The sequence below is a fragment of the Protopterus annectens genome, chromosome 2.part0 (genome assembly GCF_019279795.1).
Source record: "Protopterus annectens isolate FY-2018-M chromosome 2.part0, PAN1.0, whole genome shotgun sequence".
Classification (NCBI taxonomy): domain Eukaryota; kingdom Metazoa; phylum Chordata; order Ceratodontiformes; family Protopteridae; genus Protopterus; species Protopterus annectens.
In genome coordinates, this window is record NC_056728.1 from 1893283849 (window position 1) to 1893308969 (window position 25121).

Genomic DNA, 25121 nt, shown 5'->3' on the forward strand with positions numbered 1-25121 from the left:
CACATAAAACACAGGTAATGATTTAAGTAAGTTCCAACAACAGGTTACAAATGACAAAAAAGAAGGATTGAGCGCTTTCGTCTCCACCCTGGAGACCTCTTCAGAATCAATAAAATAGGAAAAAGGCGCCACTTTTATATACACACTAATACATGTGCATTAATCATAATTCAATTAACCATAGTTAAAATTGGCCACAAACAATCTATATAATTGACTGTTGTAATTGAAAAACCCTTAAAGCTATAGCAAGTTGTGTGAATCACTCAGTATGTCAAGTAAATAAAACCATTCGTATCTATTATTTTCTTAGCACTGGCGTGTATGAAAAAAGACATCCACATATAAAGTGCCACTATTTTAAATATAAAAAGGTATAGTAATATATATAAAATATACAATAATATATAGTAATATACAATAAATATTGAGTATTAAATATTAAATTAAGTGTACACATTATAAATTAGAAAAATAATATAAATATTGTATTGTTAAAAAATGTATATTTAATTAAAAATCATGTGTTGTTAAAATTATGTAAATAAATATTGTATATACGTACTAATAATATGTGAGACATATTACACTGGAATGGAATAAAACCAAATGTAGGATGAGTAAAACACAGTCAGATAAATGCAATTCTGGAGATAAAAAAAAAAATATATATATATATATATATATATATATATATATATATATATATATATATATATATACAGTACAAGAAATAAAAGGAGAGAATATAATCTTGTTATAAGGAATGGGTGTGTTTCTTAGGATCAGAAGCCAATAGTTTTAGTGCTGGTGTAATAGATATAACATCATTCAGCCCTTTACCATTACAGGCGTCTAATCTAAGCTGCCATATCATTTCCCTATATAACAATTTTGTTACCCAGTCTCCCCCTCTATCGGGAGGCTCAACTGTTTCCAAGGCCCAGAATTTGAAATTAGCATTAGGACAAACTGTAGAGTGCCTGTAAAGTGCATTGTTTACATTCTTACGGTTAATGTCTCTGATATGTTCGTATATTCTTCTACGTAGTTGTCTCTCTGTTTTCCCTACGTAGAAACACCAACAGAATGTACAATATGCCAAATAGACCAGGCCTTTTGTGTAGCAACTACTATATTTATTTGCTTTTAGGGTAGTTCGTAGATTGGGCAAATAAATAGATTTTTCACCTGCTATAAAGGGACATTGGGGACATCTGTTACACCTGGTTACTATCTAAATTACAGTTCTTCTTAGATATTAATTACACCACAGAGTAAATAAAATAATGTTATGGCACTCATTAAAAGCTTACATATATGGTAAAACCCTAACTTGGTATAAAAAAATCAGCGAATGGGATTCTGAATTATTAGATCTACAATCCAAACCTTTGTCAGTAAAAGCTGAAAAAAAATCAAAATCATTTGGAGATGAAAAAGAAAGCAGAATCATTAAACAATAAATACAATGAAATTCTAACACATAAAAGTAGTTTAGCTTTAGAAAAACTAAAAATTAATACCTTGGCCATTTTTCCCAAATATCTACCTAATTTATCCACAAGAATCAAAATACAATCAAAAGCTAATAAGATTAAAAGTATCTTCCATGAAAATAAAGGGAAAAATGCCTTGGATATAGGTGACATTCTTGATGCCCATAGAAATCACTATATGGAACATTTCCAAAAAGGAAATATACATATTGATCAATTAAATCTAGATTAAAAATGTTCTAATATAAAAAAAAATAAAAATTAAAACTTGATCTGCAAGCACCTATATCCTACAAAGAAATTACAGATACAGTAAAAGAGGATAAAAATAATAAAGCTCCATGTATAGATGGCATAATTATGGAAATACATACATTTCTTCCTTCAAAGATACTATTTCTCATCTATAAAACTCTATTAGAAATTCAGTTACAAGCTTTAATGCTACCATCTTGAGATATTCCTTAATCACATAAATCCTATAGGAAAACAAATCCCCAAACCTCTGTACCTCATATAGACCTATATCATTAATAAATAATGAATATAAGATATTTATGACAATATTAACTAACAGAATCAAAATACCACTATCCAAAACAATAAATAATGATCAAACTGGATTTATATATCATAGACACACCCATGACAATATTAAAAGGATAATTTCTCTTATAGGATATGTTAATAAAGAAAATAAAGAAACACTCTTAATTAGCTTAGACATAGAGAAAACATTTCATTTCCTAAACTGGGACTATTTATTCAAAATCCTAATGCTATTTGAATTCCCTGCATCCTTTGCTCATCTTCTAAAGAATATAAATATATATATATATATATATATATATATATATATATATATATATATATATATATATATATATATATATGGGTTCATTTCAATTCACTGAACTTTCAATTCACTGACTTTCATTTCACTGACACCATTTCACTGAAATTCATTTCACTGAAACTTCATTTCATTGAAAGTTCATTTCACTGACAACTATAATTAGCAATAAAATGAAATATTCCCCCTTCCCCACTGTAGTGTGACCCTGGAGTTAGAATATATAGTTAGGGGGTGTGGGGGGCAGAGCCCCCCACATTGGGGGGGTGGGAGGTGCAGCCCCCCACTTCATTTCATATGATATTCTTACGTTTTGATATAATATTGCTTAGTAAAAGAAAAGTAAGTGGGGGGGCTGCGCCCCCACACCCCCCGATGTGGGGGGCTCTGCCCCCCACACCCACCTAACTATATATTCTAACTCCAGCGTCACACTACAGTGGGGAAGGGGGCATATTCCATTTACTTTGTAATAATACTTGTCAGTGAAATGAACTTTCAGTGAAATGAAGTTTCAGTGAAATGAATTTCAGTGAAATGGTGTCAGTGAAATGAAAGTCAGTGAATTGAAAGTTCAGTGAATTGAAGTGAATCTATATATATATATATATATATATATATATATATATATATATATATATATATATATACAAATAATTTAGCATATGTCAAGTTAGGTCCTTTTACCTCTGAATCTATACATATAAAAAGGCACTAAATAAGGATGTCCCATGTCACCAATTCTATTTGTTCTGACTATTGAAATATTGGCAGATTCAATTTGTAACAATATAAAAATCAAAGGAATAGATGTTTATAAACAATGCAATTCTAAAGTAATGCTATTTGCTGATGACATATTACTAACATTATCTAATACAAAAGAGACATTAGAAGAATTAGATGTATTAATTGACAAATTTCACATTACTTCAAAACTCCATTTCAATAAATCAAAATCAAAATTTTTATTTTTAAATAAAAAAAAAACTGCAGATTAAGCGGGATCACATCATAGGGAAACAAGAATCTACCTTAAAATATCTAGGAATTGAGTTATGCAAGGATAATAATGAATTAGTCTCAAAAAAGTACAATAATGTCATCAATACAATTAAAATATCTGTGGAAAAATGGAACAAAATAATATTAACATTTAAAGATAGACTACAGTTAATAAAAATGGTTTTACTGCCCAAGATCCTATATATGGCCTTGGCAATACAACTGTTACCAGAACGGAAAAAAGAAATAAATTCATGCCTAATAAAATTTTTATGGTTTCGCAAAAGAAACAGAATAGCTTTAATACATCATATCAGACCATGGAAACAGAGAGGATTAAACTTTCCTGATATAGAAACATATATAAAAGCATCAATATTGAAAACAATCTCAGACTGGAGATGTCCAAATTACTCTGCAAATTGGAAAGAATTACGAACTGTAATATCAATAAATGAATTTGATTTACAAAAACAATTTCAAATAACAGCTAAAACCAATTTACCATGGCACATATTATGTATTAGTATGCAATATAACATTACTAAACCCAGTAAAACTCATATAATTAATTATTACATTAACTCATTTAGGAAAATTATTAATGCAAATATAGATTTAAAAATCTAGTTTGATCTTTTTAACACCATTTATAGTCACAAAGAAATTTCCATGTGAAATATATATAGAGATTATTAATTCCTGGTAACAGAAAGGATTTGTTTGTTGGCTGCAATGTATCAAAAAAATAAAAGGTTTAGATATGGAAGTAATAAAAACAGAATACAACATTCCACAACAGGACTGGCTAACTTTACAGAGTATTCTGTCATATTCACAAGATTTAAGTAGAATAATTAACAATTCTTCATTTAAAGAAACACCTAAATTTACAATATATATATGAAATCATATATAATGACTTTGACATGGGAAACAGTATTTCAAAATGTTACAAAATATAGATAAACTATAAAACAACACCCAAAACCTCATATTGGAAATATATAACAAAAGGACACTCAATACAGTTAACTGAAGATATTAAAACAAATATCATAGTATCGATAAAATATATATCCTCTATACAATACTGGAAAGTTTTTAATTGGAAATGCTTGCACAGAGCATTCTTAACCCCAGACAGAATCCGTAAAATTAGTTCTTCCATAAATGCAATATGTTGGAGATGTGAGCAAGTACACAATGCAGATTGGAACCTCATTTTCTTTGATTGTGTTAAAATTAAGCCATTTTGGAATGGTATTAATAACTTTCTACAAGCTTTATTTAATGAATCATTTTATTTAACTAAAGCTCTTGTATTATTAAATGTGAACAAAGGTCCTCATTTGAATAAGTCCAACATGTATCTAGTATGGACTATACTTGCAATTTCAAAGAAGTGTATAACAAGAAGATGGAATACAAACACAGTACCAACTTTGGAAGACTTCTACAGCCTACTGAGGACCACAGCATTATTGGAAATTAAAATTAAAGAACTAAGAATGTATCTAAAGCCATTTAACCAACAACCCTTGGGGAAAAGTCTTATCATTGATTGACACTATACAATATTTGATCAGACACTCTGATAATGAATTGGACATACTAATAAAGTAACTGCATACATTGAGATCTGTTATAGTGTCAGGCTAATGTAAATAGTGTACATAGTTATTTAAGATGTTATGTATAAATACTATGGAATTCATTCAAATGTATATGAAAAATAAATTGAGAAAAAAAGAATGATCTTTGAATTTTCTTGTTGACTTTGTTAATCACTGAGAAACTCTTTGTACCAAAGTTATTTATAGTTTATTCTCCATACATATTCTGGTCCTGGGAGCTCTGAAGTCAGATCAGCCCAGGTTCTGCTTCAAAGATTATGTCTCCTACATCCACAGTTTTACTTCTCTTCTCTATTCTCCTAATAAATTTACCTTTTCACTAGACATTTGCTATTTCTTTCTACATCTGCTCCTATGTATACTTTTACAGCTAACAAGAAGTCCATTATTTTAACCACTTGCTTTAGAGTACATACCTCGAACTGGCATTCCCAGCACTGTCATGAGTTTCTTCAGTTCTACTCTGTCTCATCCTAATTACACAGTGCAGCCCTGCACATCCTTTGATAGCCCTAGCTCCTGTGTGCTTTAAACAATGCTGTTACCATGTTTCTCCACCCTTTTCATGAGGATCACCAAACATTTTGCTGTAACTGTTATAACTACACTGCCATTTATGAGTGCTGCATGAAGCAAACATCGTTTTCTTCCTCAGTCACACATCGCATAGCATCAATTTTCAAAATGTCTTTTGCATCTCCTTTATTGATTCCAAGTCTCTTATTCATACATACTACTTATGTTCCATTGATGCTTGTCTACCATATAGTAAGGACTCTTGTCTAGTGCATTGGCCAGTATAGATTTCAGCATCTTTTATTCCCATTAAATGGTTAAAAAAGATAAAAGTACATTCTTATATAAATAACATATTGTAAACACTAAATGGATCTGACTGGTGCATTTAAACTGCTTTTATATACCTATAGCTATCTGAGGTAAACCCTAATAACGGAAAAAAAAATCAAATGTAATTTGCACGTCACTAACATAATGCACACAACCCCAATAGCAACAAATCAGTTATCTGTTAGGTATTAAATTATAATTTACTAATTAAATAAGATTTGATCATTTACATTTTCCTTACCTTAGTATATCAGTAATGCATACATATATACAAATAGTTCATGCACAGGGAATAATGCCCTTCTAGCCTGCCAATATACCAGAGAAATTGCTCCTTTCAGATGTGTCCAGATTCTTCTAAAAATATCTAAAAAAATCTAAACTAGCATTTGCTTTAATGTAATTTGATAGTCTATTCCATGCATCAGTTACTCAATCTGAGAACCAATAAGTACACGTATCATTCCTGTATATTGTTCTACATAGGTCACCTGATGATTCCCTGCTACCTATTATAGTCCCAAGTATTCCCAGAGGTAGTGGTCCCTAAATGCCCTATATACCAGAATAAGGTCTCCTCTTAAATGTCTATATGAGGCATACAAATTCAGATATTTTAGCCTTTCATACCAGCCTAGGTTTTCACATCCATTGCACTCTCTCCAGTTTAATCATGCATATTTTCTAATAAGGTGTCATTATTGTTATTCAATACGCAAGTTTGGTTCTAATGTAACTAACAAAAAACGTATTTAATCATTCTGATTTCCTAGACTTCATAAATTATTTTATATAAACTATAGTTCTGCAACTAGTATTAACCAATTGATTTATATGATCAAAAAAGGTGACTCACCCATATGCCAGTGTCATTTCAATAACTGTATGATGTACTGCATATGCACCTTTCAGTCTTTGTCACACAAATCTCATATGCTTAGTTTCTGGTGTATTAAGCAGCATATTAGTCTCCTGAGCCCAAATGGTCATTTAGTCATGTTGTTTTGCAGATATGCCATCTGTAACACATGTGATCAGTTTACCCATTTTCAAATCATCGGCACACATACTGTAGATCACCGTAAATTAAAAAAAACATAGATCTGAAAGATACAACCTGAACAGGTATTGGACAAAGACAAAAACCTGTGCAACACCCTGACTGTAACCTAAACTTTCATCTGTCCCATTGCTGTATGATACTTGCCGTGTTCGGTTTGCAAGCTATGCATCTATCCATCCTATCAAGAGTACATCAATACCTAGATGGTGTTGTTAAATGTTGTGCATAACCCTATCAAATGCTGAAGTTATGTCTATCTAAATTACATGACAACACAATTTTTCATTTATAATTGTTCCTGTATTTTTATAGAATATCCTTTTACAGGTGGTAATTGATCTAGTTTCAGCATATGCATGCTGATGTATGGTTTCAAGTCCCAACTTTTACATTTCTGGCAATAATTTTCCAAAATAACCTCCTCCATTATTTTCCTCAACATGATAGTAAACGTATATGTCTGTATAGTTCTGAGTTTTTCCTACTCCGCTTTCCATTAAAGATGGGTTTAACATGTGCAAGTCTCCAATCTCACTGAATTTCCCCATACTTAAATGACCTACTTAATAACAAATGTAAGGGTACTGGTACTGGAAGTTTCTGGACATTATTACTAATTCCATTTCCTCCCTATGCTTAGTTTGGGTCCAGTTTGTATAGTTCTTTTGCAATGTAATGATGAAGAAAAATCTACTGTAAGTCAACGACAAGTTGAAACTTGTTCAGAACTTCTCCTGAAGGTCACCAGAGTCTTGTAAGTGCAATTACAACCAGAAAAGTGCAAAAAGTAAGTGCTGGGATTGTATTCCTTTCTTTCTCTTTCTCAAGTATATATATATATATATATATATATATATATATATATATATATATGTGTGTGTGTGTGTGTGTGTGTGTGTGTGTGTGTGTGTGTATCCATATCTTTATATATATATATATATATATATATATATATATATATACACACAGGGCGGTCACACCATGGTGGTGCAGCGGTTAGCGTTGCTGCCTCACAGCAAGAGGCTCTCCGTTTTGATCCTCTGCTGGGATGCCTTCTGTGCAGAGTCTACATGTCCTCGCTGTGGTCGCGTGGGTTTCCTCCGGGTGCTCTGGTTTCCTCCCACATCCCAAAGACAAGTTGTAGGTGGATTGGACACTCTAAATTGGCCCTAGGCGTGAGTGCATGCATGTGTGTGCCTTCTGTGGAAGATTGGGCGCTGGGCTGGGAACTTAACACAGTAGAACTCCACTGCCAATCATGAGCGGACAGGTGATCCACTGTGGTGAACCCTAACTGGGAAAAGTCAAAAGAAGAAGAAGATATATAAATAACACACACACACACACATATATATATATATATATATATATATATATATATATATATATATATATATATATATATATCTATACATGTATGTATACATATATATATAATATATATATATATATAGGTACACACACACACACACACACACACACACACACACATATATGTGTGTGTGTGTGTGTGTGTGTGTGTGTGTGTGTATAGGGTATTGCCTCTACATCAGGGTGTAGGGGGTCTTGCTGCATGCAAAAAAAAAAAAAAAAGAGTTCATGCTTTGTGACTTTCAGAGTGTATCTATTTTACATAGGTTTCCCAAGGTCTTAGATATTTTATTAAACCTATAATGAATAAGCACTGCAGAGATATACTGCACAGAGAATCTGATTCATAAATCATAGAAAAAGATAAACTTCATAACATAATTGGAGTTATCTTTTTAAGTAAGAATGGCACTCTATGTTTTAAGAACAAAAATGTTCTTTTATATAAATGTTAAATGAAAAAAAATTTCTGAATGCATAGTGTTGTGTATTTATTATGCAAGTGTTACCTAGATTTGTCACAATGCATATTCTCAATCTGAAAACAAATAACATTTTGTGCAACATTTTGAAATTTTTTGGAACCCATCCATACTAGTTTATCCAGATCTGAATAGCACCAGTATAACCCTACAGATTTGCATCTATATCCTTCATCCTAGGAGCATAAGATATTGTAATCACATCAATCACATACATTGATAACATTTCTCAAAAGAATGTATGCAACAAATTAGGCTGAATGTGTGTACACTCCACTGTAGTTACTAAGGACATTACTTCTACAACTATTCACACCAAACATTTACATTACTATCAAGATAGGTTAAGCATCACTCTGCTAAGCTACCTCAAAGTCATTTTTGTACATACCATCATCATCCCCATTGGTGTAGAGAAATAAAAGTATTTATTGGACATTATAAAGATTACTAAGTGCCTCTGTCAGTCATCTTGCAGAAAAAGTAAACTACAACAAAGCTGGTCTGCTGTCTTGGAGCAGTCCTGAATCTGTAGAATCTGTATTATTCAGAGCATATCAGTTCTTTATCATAATAAAGAAGTGAAGTGAATGCATCTACAAAAACATAGTCTATTACTGTGTTCTTATAGACTGGATTAATTGTTGTTAAGTCCCACTGATTATAAATTGTATTAGAAAAATAAATAGAGTGAATATGTTTGGCAGTGACAAAAACTACAACATTAATCCTTATTTGTTGGCTCGTGCTGCTGGTAGATGCTTTCTTCTTCCCAATGTGTTTGGGACAGTCTGTAAGTTTAATCATGTACTCAGTCATTGCTTATCAACAATGTGATACAGTGACAAATTACATATGCAAATATGAATACAGTGATAAATAAAATATTAACAGAAATCAATACACATAACCTTGGCTCATAAAATATATAAGTTCAATGTCTCTTTCTACAATTCACCATAAAGGTATAATTCATTTTCATGGAATCATCTGAGTACCAAAATATAAGAATAACCCCAATGTTGAACATTATCTACAAGTGTCAAGATTTGAAGACAATGTTGCGGAAATCAACAGTAAAGTAAATTTAATATTTAAATTGAGATCCTACCTTGCGTTTGGTCAGACATCTTGTGGTGCTGTATTGTCACTGTGTGGATCTTCAGTTCTAGCTGATTAATACAATCCTAAAAAAGTAAAACATATTTCATGTTGAGGATTACAACTACTGGTTCTAATTACGTCACATGTAAATGGCAAGAACCCTTAACAATAGTATCTATATAGTACTTCAATGAGTCACTAAAAAAATGTATCTTAAATACTCAGTTTTGGGTTTTAGAAACCTCATTGTGCAATTATATACTCCTAAAGGCCAAATATTCATTAAAAGAACAGATATTTGGAGCAGTGTGTTTGGGTTTACTTGTATTGTATTTGAAGGCAATATTTCGTAATCCACATTGGCATCATTACAGCTGTTACATTCAGTAGGAATAAGAAGTACAATTTTACATCTATATAATAAGCATTGAACATTGTCAAAAACTGACTGCAATATGAATTTGCAAACAATATTTGCCTAAACATGAATTGTCATACTTTCTGCCATCAGACATTTCTTTAAAAATCAGGAGTGTATGAAGAGAAAAGTATTCTAGTCTCTATGTATTAGTGAACAGAATAACACTGTGTAATAGAAATGGTTCTATTGATATGGCAAATAGAACCCCTTTCACTGATGCTGGCCAAATAACAAGGTTGCAGCTTCTTTTCCAGCATCAGATATTTTAATTAGTGTGCTAATGCTGACAATTCCGGATGGCATAAGGAGTTGCTAAAATCAGGAGGTGCTATTCTTTCGATAATGCAGTAAAGCAAAATCCCATGTACCTGGATTTAAGACAATACAGAGGAGTTTCTACATCCAATAGTAAGGGGATTTTTTTTTAATCGGGTCAGATTTCCACTACTTTGCAAAAATGCCAGTTTGGCTCTCATCTGAAAACATGTCACAGACCTATTGGAACCAACAGGGTCAATAATAAGAAGGTAATAATAATATATGCATCCTGACAGAGAGAACAAGGAATGCATATGTTTTTATTCAAGTCTACAGGATTAGAGCTCCTTTCATATCATCAGTTTTTCCCACTGGGCTAAACATACATCTCTTGTAACATTTAGCATCCCATTGTTTTTTAAGCTGCAAGCTCACTTTTTCGCCAACAGGAGACCTGGTCAATGTGAACTGAAACCCTTCTATGGACAGAGTCTCAAAACAACAAAAGAGATATAGTGCTTTTAATGGACCTCTGATGGTCCACAGCCACTAACTATTCTCATGTTCTTGTTATTTCAGTATTGCATAAACTCATTAAATTCTGTACTCTTCCATTCTATTCAATGCATGACAATAAATAATCCATAAAAATATAGACAAAAATCACTGTTTTTTTTTTTTTTGCAAACATTGTTTTGTTACACACCTATCCGTGTCTACTTCAGATCACTTGGTCAATTTGGCAGTATCCTTTCATTTTTTTTTTTAGTTTTAAAAATATTTGTTGTTGAGCATTTTTCTACGATACTGTCCTAACACATACGGATCGTTAAACAGCATCTTTAAAGCAGTAGAACAACTGACAGATAACATTAAGAACTAGAGGCTGATACATTCTTAGAAGTACTCCACAGTTAAGTCTCTCTCTTTTCCTATTAAAATTAAAATTTCAAGACAAGAATAGTAGTTCAGTTGGCATACACAAAAATCTGAGACTGCACTCTTATATATACATCTGTATGCAATTATTTTATTGATTGCTGATATAGATGAGTGCTGTTCTGAATCTACTGGTTAATTAAGGATTGTTTGTGAGCTTCTATTCTGTATACCCAACCAGCATATACTACTTTTAGCCCTGCTGATGCTTAAATGTTAGACACGTGAGCCATGTGATCCATAACACACCTTCCAAAAAATGCCATTGCATTAGTTAGTGTACCCAAAAAATTTCCACTTATTAAGTAGCTAATTGAAAATGCACTTTCACAAAGGTTACATTTATAAACATATAAAATAAGTTCCTCTAAGTAATACCTGGCATACACCTAACCTTAAACCTTGTAAAGCACAGCAAGTCACACTTTGAGTAAGAATAGCTCCTGGCATAGCTATGAATTTAAATTAAACTCTTGGTCTCCATAGTTTATATTTGCATACACAAACTTTAAAATATTTAATTTAAAGAAAGCCATGAGTTTCACCTAACCAAAATAACCACTGGGTTGTCAGGCTTTTAATTAATTTTTAATGTTCTTATTATTAATAATCCTTTTTTAGGAACCTGCACAGCAGTCATGTCTCTGAATTTCCTTAAGTTGACACATTCACCACGTGGTCTAAGGCATATATGGATGAACACTAGGCAATATGGCAAGCATCCTATATACTCTTTCTGATGTTTACCAATTGAAAACTGTATAAAAACCTAAACTTTAAAATTCTTACTAACAAAGATTTATTCAAAAGTGTCTAGCTGGTATCCACATGAACAGCAATGTTGTCTTCCATTTTCCCAGGTAGCATTTACCATTTTAAAATGTATTCTAAAAAAATGTATCTTAAATACTCAGTTTTGGGTTTTAGAAACCTCATTGTGCAATTATATACTCCTAAAGGCCAAATATTCATTAAAAGAACAGATATTTGGAGCAGTGTGTTTGGGTTTACTTGTATTGTATTTGAAGGCAATATTTCGTAATCCACATTGGCATCATTACAGCTGTTACATTCAGTAGGAATAAGAAGTACAATTTTACATCTATATAATAAGCATTGAACATTGTCAAAAACTGACTGCAATATGAATTTGCAAACAATATTTGCCTAAACATGAATTGTCATACTTTCTGCCATCAGACATTTCTTTAAAAATCAGGAGTGTATGAAGAGAAAAGTATTCTAGTCTCTATGTATTAGTGAACAGAATAACACTGTGTAATAGAAATGGTTCTATTGATATGGCAAATAGAACCCCTTTCACTGATGCTGGCCAAATAACAAGGTTGCAGCTTCTTTTCCAGCATCAGATATTTTAATTAATGTGCTAATGCTGACAATTCCGGATGGCATAAGGAGTTGCTAAAATCAGGAGGTGCTATTCTTTCGATAATGCAGTAAAGCAAAATCCCATGTACCTGGATTTAAGACAATACAGAGGAGTTTCTACATCCAATAGTAAGGGGATTTTTTTTTAATCGGGTCAGATTTCCACTACTTTGCAAAAATGCCAGTTTGGCTCTCATCTGAAAACATGTCACAGACCTATTGGAACCAACAGGGTCAATAATAAGAAGGTAATAATAATATATGCATCCTGACAGAGAACAAGGAATGCATATGTTTTTATTCAAGTCTACAGGATTAGAGCTCCTTTCATATCATCAGTTTTTCCCACTGGGCTAAACATACATCTCTTGTAACATTTAGCATCCCATTGTTTTTTAAGCTGCAAGCTCACTTTTTCGCCAACAGGAGACCTGGTCAATGTGAACTGAAACCCTTCTATGGACAGAGTCTCAAAACAACAAAAGAGATATAGTGCTTTTAATGGACCTCTGATGGTCCACAGCCACTAACTATTCTCATGTTCTTGTTATTTCAGTATTGCATAAACTCATTAAATTCTGTACTCTTCCATTCTATTCAATGCATGACAATAAATAATCCATAAAAATATAGACAAAAATCACTATTTTTTTTTTTTTTGCAAACATTGTTTTGTTACACACCTATCCGTGTCTACTTCAGATCACTTGGTCAATTTGGCAGCATCCTTTCATTTTTTTTTTTAGTTTTAAAAATATTTGTTGTTGAGCATTTTTCTACGATACTGTCCTAACACATACGGATCGTTAAACAGCATCTTTAAAGCAGTAGAACAACTGACAGATAACATTAAGAACTAGAGGCTGATACATTCTTAGAAGTACTCCACAGTTAAGTCTCTCTCTTTTCCTATTAAAATTAAAATTTCAAGACAAGAATAGTAGTTCAGTTGGCATACACAAAAATCTGAGACTGCACTCTTATATATACATCTGTATGCAATTATTTTATTGATTGCTGATATAGATGAGTGCTGTTCTGAATCTACTGGTTAATTAAGGATTGTTTGTGAGCTTCTATTCTGTATACCCAACCAGCATATACTACTTTTAGCCCTGCTGATGCTTAAATGTTAGACACGTGAGCCATGTGATCCATAACACACCTTCCAAAAAATGCCATTGCATTAGTTAGTGTACCCAAAAAATTTCCACTTATTAAGTAGCTAATTGAAAATGCACTTTCACAAAGGTTACATTTATAAACATATAAAATAAGTTCCTCTAAGTAATACCTGGCATACACCTAACCTTAAACCTTGTAAAGCACAGCAAGTCACACTTTGAGTAAGAATAGCTCCTGGCATAGCTATGAATTTAAATTAAACTCTTGGTCTCCATAGTTTATATTTGCATACACAAACTTTAAAATATTTAATTTAAAAAAAAGCCATGAGTTTCACCTAACCAAAATAACCACTGGGTTGTCAGGCTTTTAATTAATTTTTAATGTTCTTATTATTAATAATCCTTTTTTAGGAACCTGCACAGCAGTCATGTCTCTGAATTTCCTTAAGTTGACACATTCACCACGTGGTCTAAGGCATATATGGATGAACACTAGGCAATATGGCAAGCATCCTATATACTCTTTCTGATGTTTACCAATTGAAAACTGTATAAAAACCTAAACTTTAAAATTCTTACTAACAAAGATTTATTCAAAAGTGTCTAGCTGGTATCCACATGAACAGCAATGTTGTCTTCCATTTTCCCAGGTAGCATTTACCATTTTATTTTGAACCCACTGATCAATTTAACTCTTTGGATCTAAACGTTATGCACATGAGCCACGTGGTCTAGAGTATACCTGGCAAAAAATGCCAAGGGAATACATCATGTAATATCCCATAAAACTTCAAAAAAAAAAAAAAACAGACCTATAATCCACCACTAGCCTTGAATTGAACAAGATGAGACAGATCTGAAAAAGCATATGTGAAAGCACCACTAAATCTGCTAAAATAATGGTTGTTCAAGATAAGGATATAAAGCTGGACACTTTTTCAAATACTGGTCACCATGATAAAAGAAAGCAAAAAGTCTACACCAAGAATTATTTTTAAGTATATGGTTTTAATACTGATGGTAATTGACTGCTTTGCATTGTAATAGATCAGACGTGTAGGCAATTAACTGCTGTGTACTTTAATATATTGATATGTAAACCAAGTTACTAATAGTCACAAAAAGATTAAGCTTTCTAAGGGAAACTCCTCCCATGGCCATCCCATTGACAGGGCCTCAACTCCAACACATTCCTGGGGAGGGGGAGGCCACATCAAGGGAGGGATAAAAATAGAGAACACCCTCATTTCTAATTCATACAAACTCACAAAGAATCATTGTTTAACCCTTAGTCTCAACAACCAATAAAACATTTTTGAAGACACAAACAGCTCTTGATATTTCTTTAGCTTCAATAGGTTAAGTTTAATAACCTCTGTAACTTTCAGCCGACTGCAAGAAATTGGAATTGAGATTTATCTCTGAATAAGAGCACCGCCAGAAAAATAGAAAGAAGCTACCTTGGAAATCAGAACCACACCTATGGCTACTAAACAGCATCCCTGGACCCAAAAAGGCCAGAGATTTTTTTAGTTCCTTGGTCTTATTCTCACCTCTTAACCCTCTAAGAGATGAGCATGAACTACCGCAGGGAACACCAGGTACTGGGAGGCTCACTTTTAGGTTAATAAATCTCATATACACATTAAATAAAACAAATGCTGAAATACTCATTCAACAATCATTACAAAGTACATATAATAGCTTTTCAGTCTGTTATGTATTTCTGAAAACTTTCAAACATTGAAAACACTTTAAGGATACAATAAAGGTTTTAGAAATCTTAGACCGATGGTATTGAGTGACATCCTTTTTCATATAAAAAATAAGAAGGAATGGAGCAAGGGAGAAGTTACAGAGGTTAGTTCTGTTAAGAGCAATAAAAGCATTAAAATCATGCCTTTAGCCGAGTCCCCCTTCACCCTTAAAACCATAGTGTAAAGAGAGATTGTGCTACCTAAAACTGAAACTGAAAAGCTAGACACAAATTACAATCTAAGAGCAGTTTATTAACACTTTGTATAAGCTAACCAACCAATAATAACCAATAATAGCAGAAGAGTTAGTGATGCAGAAAGATTGTGAGAGAGTTAAGAATAGAGGCGTTACACACTGAGCAGTAGCTTAAGGATATGGTAAAAAACAGAGAAGGAGTTAGGAGAGACATTAGGATCTTGCAGGCTGTGAAGGAGTGCGATGCGACAGAAGAAGAAAATGAAGCTAGCATGGAAGAAGAGGAAGAGCTGAGGTGTCTACATTATAACATCGTCAGCTTAGGTTGTCGAATCCAAAATCATCGACACCTAAGCGTCGGAAGCTAAAAACAGTGAACAGCTAAATCATCAAATTCCCTTGGCTGTGTGCAAACAAAATAAACAAACACACCTAAACATAGTGGGTGGCTTTGCCCCCACACCCCCTAACTAAATATTCCAACTCTGAGACCACTCTACATTGGGGAACAGGCAAATCCCCGAGAATGACTATGTGAATTTTTTCCCGAGGAAAGAATTTGATGATGTGGCCGTTCTCTATTTTAAGCATTCGACGCTTAGGTTTCGATGAATGCGCATTCGACAACCTAAGCTGTCAACAAATCAATAGCGAACCGAGCTGAGCATTAGACTGGATTTATACAGAAGCAGATATATGTAGTTTTGAAATTATTTTTTAAACAGGCTTTAAAATGTGTTAAGGCAGGCAAACATTTATAACAAGAGGCAGTAAATTCCATAGTTTAGAGAAAGAATATGAATAGAGAGATTGGCCTGTTTTTTTTTTTTTTTTTTTGTAGATTTTGAGATAACTAAGAGATTTTTATCTTCTGATCATCAGGATCTATTTATTGTATAAAGTGCAACTAAGCTGGTTAGCGCAGGGCAGGCAGTAAACTTGAAAATAAGGTTGTGCAAAGTGGCTAGCTGAATAAAAGCAAGTTGGTTGGAAGTTCAAGCCAGTTTAGTTCTAGTAGTGGTTTACAGTGGTGTGTGCGATATTTAGAGTTTGTGGCTAACCTTGCAACTTTGTGGTAGCACTGCTCCATCTTGCTTAGGGTAGAAGTTTGTAAATTAATTAGAATAGGGGCACTGTAAAGATGGGAGGGAAGTAAAAAGGTTTTCATGAGAGAAACTTTGGATGCTGTATATGGTGGTCGAAGGAAAGTTTATCGTCAATGCTTACTCCTAGAAGTTTGGTTTCCTGCACTATTTCTATGACAATGTTATCACATGACAAAATGTTGAAATGATCGGTGACTTGGGATGTGTTTTTGGGGTGGAAGAGTACTAGTTTAATCTTCTTTGGATTAAGAAACAATTGGGTATTTTTTAGCCAGGATTTGACTGCAGTAAAGGACTGCTGAGTTTTTGAAATCAGTTCTGGTAGTGATTGAGCTGTACAGATTATGATGGAATCATCAGCATATTGAATGAGTGTTCCAGAGTGGGAGGAAGTGTGAAGGTTGTTAGTGAAAAGGTTGAAGAGTAGGGGTCCAAGGATGGAGCCTTGAGGGACTCCAGTCAGGTCATGGAGAAAGGGTGAGAGCTCATTAGACCATTTCACTGCTTGTTTACAATCGTGGAGGTAGCTCTGAAACCATTTTACTGTGTCATGTGAGAATTCTACATTAGACAGCATGTTTAGTAGTAGGGGGTGAGAGACTGTGTCAAAGGCCTTAGAGAGGTCAAGAATACTGAGGCTGTACAGTATCCTGTATCTCTGGCCTTGTTCACAGTGTCTGTAAAGGATAATAGGGCTGTATATGTGCTGTGACTGGATCAGAAACCATGTTGGGTTTGGGTTAAAAGATTGTTTTGCAATAGGTATTGCATTATCTGCTGATGGATACCTCTCTTGAGAATTTTGCTTATGGGTGACAAGATGGATATAGGATGGAAATTGGTTAGTTCAATAGAGTTGCCTCCTTTGTGGATGGGGGTGATGTGAGATTGTTTCCATGGGATTTGTACTCCTGATTCAGATAAAGACCTATTTATAAGGATACGGATTGGGTAGGCAATTGAGTTGGCAGCCAGTTTGAGGTAGTGTGGTGGAAGATTATCAGCTGAGGTGGACAGGATTTTAGTTTTTGTAGCAGTCTCTTTATTATGTTTGTGGGTATGGGCTGAAATGGGAATGAGGATTGCATGGCATTTTGTTGAGTAGGGGGTTAGTAATGATAAGGTTAGCGGTAGTAGATGTTATAGGATTGATGCTTGAATAGGTTGAAGGGTAGGGGGCAGTTTTAGGGGTGTTACTAGGTCTGATACTGATTTTATGAAATGCTTGTTAAATTTTCCGGTTATTTCTGATGGAGGGGTATCAGGTGATGGGGCATGACCTCTATTTTGAACAGGGTAAGGTAGACTAGTTATGGAGCCCCAACATTTTGGGGGGTTCATTTTATGCTGGAGTTGAAGCTGGGAATAGTATGATTTCTTATCTTTGTTGATTAATTTTGTCACTTTGTTAAGTAGTGTTTTGACGTTGACATGATTTTGTTCATTTTTGTTTAGTTTCTAGGTTTTCGAAGCTAGGTCCCTTTGTTTCATCAGGTGTTTACATTCTTTAGAGAGCCATGGGGCAGAGTTATTTTTGATTCTTTTTATACAATGAGAGCTAGGGTATTAAGTATGTGAAGGAAGGTGTTACTAAAGTAGGGTACAGCATCATTACAGGGTAGTCGTTTAAGGGGTGTCCATTTTATTTCAAGTAGGGGATTGTTGAATTTATGCTAACAAAAATTAGTTAAATTCCTAACCAGTTTTACAGTGTGTACTCTTAGTTGTTGGTAGTTTATTCTAATCCATAAGCTGGCAGGGAAATGGACAGTGTACCAAAAATGGGGTAATTGGTGGGGTGGGATACTAAGATCCAGTCTAGGGTGGATTGGCAGGTATGATCTTTGCTGTATCTTCCCAGTCTACCTAAGTAGATAGTAATGTTTCTTTTGATAATCACACTGCCAAAGTGGTTAGAAATTCCTTCTATATGGCCCACCTAATCACAAAATGGTTTGCATCCAGATCAAAAGAGGTCATCGTGCCCCTCTACTCATCACTCATCAGACCCATCATAGAGTACAATGTCCCATTTGGGATGTACCATACAAGACACCTGCAACAGCTGGAAAGACCACAGAAGTACCTCACCAAGAGGATCACTGGCCTCAAACAGATGCCCTATGCAGCTCAACTGAAGAAACTCCAGCTGTATTCAGTTGCATACTGCCTGCTCAGAGGTGATCTCTGCCTGGCATATAAGGCCATGTCCAACCCAGAATTGATCAACATGCTCCACCTAAAGAAAACCTTATCCCCTCGAGCCACACGCTCTAGGGATCTAAACCACACCACAACAATAAATAGGGCGTGCTGGAGGGATATATTCCTGTCCCAGAGACTTCCCATGCTTTGGAACAAGATTCCAATCAACATTAGGCAGAGATCTTCGTTAGCACTCTTCAAGAGAAATGCTGACAAGTGGATGGGAAACAGAAAGTTTACCCCGGGGATCACTTCAGTGACTCTGTTGGACACAGGCACAGGGAACTAATCTAAGGGAGTGGCGAAAGCCAACACATTCTGGTTAGGCTTATAAATGCCTTTGGGCAGATAGCCTAGTACCTACCTATGAACCTATCTTGTTGGACTATTGATAAGCTGTGAAAATCCATACAGATTGATACTGTTTATGGGGTAGTTAGAAGTAATGGTCTGCCAGTCAATATTAATGTTGCCTAAGATTATTGTTTCATGATATATTGTATGGGATGTCCAGGATAAAAACTTAACACTGATATATTGTGACCTGGTGGGATATATATATATATATATATATATATTACTCAAAAAAGAGATTAGCACCTCAGCATTAGAAAAGGTGAATATATTACTGATGTAGGGTGTGATATTGAGTGCAGAGGGATATAGAAGGGCTATCCCTCCCTCTATCTTTTTAGGTCTATCTCATCAGATTATTGCAAAGTTTGGAGGTATTATTTCTGAATCTTTTTCACTGGGATGTACCCATGTTTGGATAAGTGCTAATATGTCACATTTATTTTGATTGATCCAGGCATGCAGTGGGGCTATCTTATTTCATATACTTCTAAGGTTCAGTGTTAGGATGTTTAAATCTTTGGGGTTAATTTTGGGGTTTGTATTAAAGGATGCACTTGGCTTACAATATATGTTTCCACTTTTGAGTAGATAAGAGATGAGGAATGAGTACCATGTAGTTTTTTTTTATACATAGGTGATGGCACTGGTTTTCAGTTGTATATCTATATACACGTTCATTCATATTATGATTTGTTTTTGACACACAAACCTGGTGAATTATTTATCTGTTACAAAAGCAATCTTCGTTAAAAGTTGTATATTGATTAATATTTATTCTGGTAGATGTCTAGTGGTAGATGTTTTTTTAGCCAGTCAGTCATTTAATTAGTTAGTTAGTTTCTTAATTAATAAAGGTTTTGGATTACTTGGTTAGCCCATACAAAGTGTTAATAAACTGGTCTTAGACTGTAATTTATCTCTAGCTTTTCAGTTTTAGGCAGCACAGTCTCTGTTTACACTATGGTGTTAAGGGGGAAGGAGGACGTGGCTAAAGGAATGATTTTAATGCCTTTATTGCTCTTAACAGAACCACTCTCTGTAACAACTCCCTTGCTCCAAACAACCTGATTATATATAAATAAGGAATGTTTTTGATGCTTTTCATTATACTCAACTAGGATCTCTTATTTGTGTGTTTCAATAAAGGATATTCCATTTTTAACTCAACTGTGGACTACCTACTATTTTCTATTTTATTATTTTGTAAAACGTATTTTAAGGTTATATTTTATAGTTCAATTTTTATTAATTGAACTAAGTAAGTGCATAATTAGAAAGTAAACATCACACCCTCCACTCTGCAAAGTTATGCTGCAACCTTACTAAAATTGGTTTTATTGACACAGATGCATGTCAATAAAACCAATTTTAGTAAGGTTGCAGCATAATTGTTTAAAATGACTTATACTTGGTAACATGGCTTTTGTCATGGTTTTAATATTGCTGTGGAAATTCTACAGTAATGAATAAATAATTATTTTTATAATTTTAGATATAATATGCAAGGGACGATTGTTGAGTAGATGAATTATGAGTGCTAGGGCATAGTATATATTTTTTATAGGTATATATTTTTATAAGAATATGTGTATTTGTATAAGTGTGTCCATATAAGTTATAATATTGTATTTTACTTAGTAAAAATGCTAGTGATTGTATGTTGAATGTTAATGTAGCTGATCATATGACCTTGGCTGCAGGTCATGTGATATGTGGTGGGTGTATTTAAATCTGAAACTAACTGCACCTTGTGTTAATCATTGAAAAAGGGAGTTGTCCCGAAAGCTTTGTGTTGGATAAAGGTGTTCTGCTTTTTTACTCAACTGTGTTCGTGTGTTTTTGGTCTTCAGTATACTTGTCAGCAGTGATTACGTTTGTGTACTGAAAATATAACCACCCAAATGGCCCTATTGTCGAAAAACAGCAGTTAATGCTGAAAATGTCGACAATGACATTTTACGGCATTAACCACAATCCACCCTTGCCGTAACTTCCTAATTCCTACACCAAGCATCCCATTTATGGAGGGGGGCTTGCCCCCCTGCACCCCCCTGTGGGGGGCTGGGCCCCCACCCTCCAGCTTAATATTCCAACTCCGAGATCGCACTACAATGAGGAAAGAGATGTATTTCCCTAACATCATTGTACCGCAATCCCTTTACATGAGCAAACATTATGTTTGCGAATGAACAGTCCATTCGCAAATATGACATTCGCTCATGTAACCTGCATACAAATGAAATATTTGAACAACTGTTGTTCGAATACTTCATAGCCGTGCAATTGCACGTCAAGATTTCAGTAGTAATCCATATATATATATATATATATATATATATATATGGATCCCGTTCAGAAACTTGAAGTTTCAAAACTTCAAACTTTAAACAGCTGAGACCATAAGATTGAAGTTTTGAAACTTTGAATATTTTGAATGGTATATTTACCATTTTCCTCACCGTAGTGCAATCTCAGAGTTGGTATATATATTTAGCAGGGGGTGTGGGGTGCAATGGGGCTTGCCTCTTTGCAAAAAATGTAAAAGAAATAGTTTTTATTTATTTTTTTTATTTCATTTTCAAAGATTCAAAACTTTGCTCTTATGGTCTCAACTGTTTGAAGTTTTGATCCATCACGCCATCTGTCTGCAATCTATCTATCTATCTATCTATCTATCTATCTATCTATCTATCTATCTATCTATCTGCCTATCTATCTATCTATCTATCTATCTATCTATCTATCTGTCTGTCTATCTATCTATCTATCTATCTATCTATCGTCTATCTATCTATCTATCTATCTATCTATCTATCTGCCTATCTGCCTATCTATCTATCTATCTATCTATCTATCTATCTATCTATCATCTATCTATCTGCCTATCTGCCTATCTATCTATCTATCTATCTATCTATCTATCTATCTATCTATCTATCTGCCTATCTATCTATCTATCTATCTATCTATCTATCTATCTATCTATCTATCTATCTGTCTATCAGTCTATTTATCTATCTGTCTTGAATAACCATTTGCAGTGTTTGTTATAAAGTCAGCAGTTTTAGCCAAAGATTTCATCTATACCCTGAAAGATGAAGGTGGCTCTCTAAAATTATATACGCATCTGAATAAAAACAATGGAATGGTCACACCTTTAAAAATACTCCATGATATTTAAACACAAGTAAGAATAGGTCTAGAATGGCACTAATTATGTAGTACCTATTAAATGGTCATTACCAGTTTTTGAAAATCCTCCCATTCAGTGACAAAGAGATGGTGGTAATGCTCAAGCTCTCTCTGGAATTCTGAGTTGGCCAGCTTTTGACTACATTTTACAAAAATGTACTGCTAACTAGAAGAATAAAAGGAGTGAAAGTATGGTTTAGGCTATGAAGCAGGGCTGAGGGCACTATAAATAAGCTAATGTAAAGGAAGTGTGAAAAAATGCCCCTTTTCTGGCAATGTATAATATGCCTAAAATCCATCTAAAAAACGTATTTGTCTCAATAAGTAAAGATGATATTAGGAAGAAGAGGTAAACAGTGCAGGATGAGTAAGAAAATTGTTATGACGTGCTTTTAGACAAGCAGCTTCTAATATAATGAGTACACACAGAAATGCATTCCCCATCCTGCGAGAGTTCATAAAATCTAGTACATAGCTGTATATAAACATTTACTACCACATATCAGTATTCTATAATAGCTTTTTTATTTTAACATACATTAGCTGTGTTTGATTACATTTTATCTCCCACATGCACACACACATACCTCCCTACACTGTCTGATTAAAAAAAAAAAAAAAAGTTTAGTTAGCAGATTGTGTAGCTATTTTGTATAGAACTGAAATTATGACCCAGATCAGTTCATACAAAAAGACATGAAACACACAGGCTAAACATTCTCTTTATTCTGATGCATACTATTTGTTTATTTCAAAACATACAACTCCAGCAAGGTTTAGATTTTTCTGATTGTGCATATATCCAGTATCATGTGAAAAGTGAACAAAATCAAAACTTATCACTAATTGAGTTTTACCAACTTTGCATCTCTAATTCTTCTTTGACTAAATGGTCACTTGCACATCCATTGATGAAAACATGCATCTGGTTAGTTTGAACATGCATGGCTGTTTTCTTGCTGCAGACATGCATTACTAAAAATAAATGCATGTGCCATTATGTTAAAAGGCATGTCACAGTGTGTATGATTTATACTCCATTGTATTTGCCATGTTCCTAAGGTTCCCAATGACCTGGCTTAATGAAATGTGCTTTACAAACTGTAGAGCTCTTTTGCTAAGCTTTTGACACTGTCTTACTACAGGTTAATTTATTACATGGAATGTTGCTAGGTAATTAAATCATCTAGCACTGTTACCAAGGTTTAACTGATTCTTATTTCAAGACTCTTTCATTTCAAGAACATTTTAGCATCCATGGGAAATAGATGCTGTTATTGTAGGGCTCTACGTCACTGCATTCTTTTCCCAAAAAATGTTGTGGCAGTTGTACAGTTATTGCATTATTTGGACTGGTTCTACAGTTATTAAGTAACTTAAAACACAGCTTTATATATTTTGAACTGTTGCAACTTTTTCTTGTTTTTAGTTCTGTTTATAGGGCAACTGGCACCCCCTTATCACTTCTCTACCTTTAAAACGTATTAAGTGCACTGGGTTGAAAGGGTTCACAGTGCCACCTTAACAAATGGATTTAACAGTGAGAGGGGTCAATCATTTTACCTTTCTGTCTGTCTGTCAGTATATCTGTCTGTTTATATGACTATTTTCCTGTTCCATCTGTCTTTCTGTCCAGCTGTTGTTCTAGCTATATTTCTGACTGGCTCTCTGTCTATCTCTCTATGAATCAAGTAATGCTACTATAGGTGTTTACAGGGACAATGAACTTTAGTTTAGAATTTAATTGTAGCATGTGCACTTTTTAGGGGATTTATTTTTCTTAAACACCAAATGCACAACAAACTGCGTAAAACGAAAAAGTGACAAACGGTAACCACACACTGAGGCCGAAGATTTAGAAGAAAAACTACGAATAACATTTAGAAACTAAACTAGCATATGTATAATACTTACATTAAACTGAACAAAACAAAACTGAACCCGAAGTTACCTTGAAAGGTTTTTAAGCTTCAATATACAAGAAATTGAACATGACTCATTTAATCCGGGGTAGTTAAATGAATTTAACTTAATCTGCCACAAAAGTTCTAATTCATCCAGTTTGAAGGAAGCAGGACCCCCCCATATATCAGAAACTAAGTTACTGATAACAATGAATTTGAACTTGTGGGAAGGATTAAAATGGACATGTTTTGCAAGGGCATTTTCCAACTTATTGTTAGAGATAGCGTATTGGTGTTCATATACCCTATCTCTAAGCCTACGTTCTGTTTTGCCCACGTAAAATGCAAAACAGTTGGTACATCTAGCTAAGTACACAAGAAATTTACTGTTACAATTGAATCTAGAT

The 25121-nt window shown here is 33.9% G+C and overlaps 1 protein-coding gene across 1 annotated transcript in view; it reads right to left on the reverse strand.

The window, feature by feature from the left end:
* The window catches only part of LINGO2 (leucine rich repeat and Ig domain containing 2), a 6800733-nt gene that overhangs the window by 2193805 nt on the left and 4581807 nt on the right, over positions 1–25121 (reverse strand). Inside the window, exon 11 of the mRNA XM_044061897.1 lies at positions 9871–9946. The gene's annotated coding sequence lies outside the window, so the exon portion shown is untranslated. The remainder of the gene's footprint in view (positions 1–9870; positions 9947–25121) is intronic.